Below are 1564 nucleotides of genomic sequence, written 5' to 3'. Positions count from 1 at the left end.
AATTCAGCAATGTGTGTTTCCTCATTCTGTCACTCCATTTTACTTGTATATTGCCTTGTCTGCATCTTCTAGACTGGACTATACAATCTCAGAGATGCTGGCGAATGTCCTCTTGATTAATGATGCCAGAGCACCTTGCACAAAGACCAGCATATTATAGGAACTAACACATCATAGAAATAACACAGTTATTTCCAAAGATACTTGAAAATTTTCAGTGTCTTTCTGGAAATTCCATTATCAGCCTTTTATTTCCCCCAGCAATTGCTTCTTGGCCTTTTGACTAAGAGCAAATGCATTTCTCCCATCATTCTGACACTGCAGACCTTTCTTTCTTCACTCAAGTTTTTTTTCCTCTGCATATGGACTTGCTCAGGCCTCCTCTGTCTTGGTACTTCGCACCCTCCGGAGATAGCATTCTGTCTATTCTTCTGTGCAGTACTACTCCCCTCCCCTTCCTGCGTCTGTGAGTTCTCTTAAAAGCCAGACTTTCGGACTCTGTGGGAAAAGGCGAGGGTGGGATGATTTGAGAGAATAGTATTGAAACATGTATATTATTACCATATGTGAAACACATCACCAGTCCAGGTTCGATGCATGAGACAGGGTGCTCAGGGCTGGTGCACTGGGATGACCCTGAGGGATGGGGTGGGGAGGGAGGTGGCAGGGGGGTTCAGCACTGGGGACACATGTACACCCATGGCTGATTCATGTCAATGTATGGCAAAAACCACTACAATACTGTAAAGTAATTAGCCTCCAGTTAAAAAAAATAAATTAATTTTTTAAAAAGCCAGGCAATGCATTTGCAGCAACACGGATATACCTAGAGGTTATCATACTAAGTGAAATCAGTCAGAGAGAAAAGGAGAAATACCACATGATATCACTCTGTGTGGAATCTAAAAAATCATATGAATGAACTTATTTACAAAACAGAAATTGATTCAAAACCTCAGAAAATAAACTTATGGTTACCAGAGGGGGAAGGGGAGGGAGAGATAAAGTGGGATTTGAGGACCAACAGATACATACTACTATATATAAAATAAACAGACAGCAAGGACCTACTGTATAGCACAGGGAACTATATTCAGTACCTTGTATATCTATAATAGTGAAGAGTCTGAAAAAGAATATATGTATATGTGTGTTACTGAGTCACTTTATTGTATACCTGAAAATAACGCAACATTGTAAATCAACTATACTTCAATTAAAAAAAAAAAGCCAGGCAAAGCAGTCTTGGTGTTTCCCGTATGTCATTTCCAAACCAATGCTGGTCCCCCCAAGAGACAGCTTCCCATTCACTCGGACACCCGATGCCAGCATTTGTGACTTCTGGCCAATTCTCTTACCTCCTGCTGTCCCCGTGACACCTGTACTTCATCATTTCTATCTGAGTACTTCAATTCCGGTTCAATCCTCTTTTATTAATTATGTTTGAATTCTACTTCAATACTTTGGCCACCTGATGCGAACAGCTGACTCATTTGAAAAGACCCTGATGCTAAGAAAGACTGAAGGTGGGAGAAGGGGACGACAGAGGATGAGATGGTTGGAT

At 41.0% G+C, this 1564-nt stretch overlaps 1 protein-coding gene across 2 annotated transcripts in view; it reads left to right on the top strand.

The window, feature by feature from the left end:
* TSHR (thyroid stimulating hormone receptor) overlaps positions 1-1564 on the top strand; it is a 154538-nt gene that overhangs the window by 18823 nt on the left and 134151 nt on the right. The gene's annotated exons all lie outside the window — the stretch shown is intronic.

The sequence above is a fragment of the Bison bison genome, unplaced genomic scaffold, assembly GCF_000754665.1.
Source record: "Bison bison bison isolate TAMUID 2011002044 unplaced genomic scaffold, Bison_UMD1.0 scf7180017864296, whole genome shotgun sequence".
NCBI classification, from domain to species: domain Eukaryota; kingdom Metazoa; phylum Chordata; class Mammalia; order Artiodactyla; family Bovidae; genus Bison; species Bison bison.
Note: the sequence above shows the minus strand (reverse complement) of the source record. Positions and strands in the feature narration are given on the sequence as shown.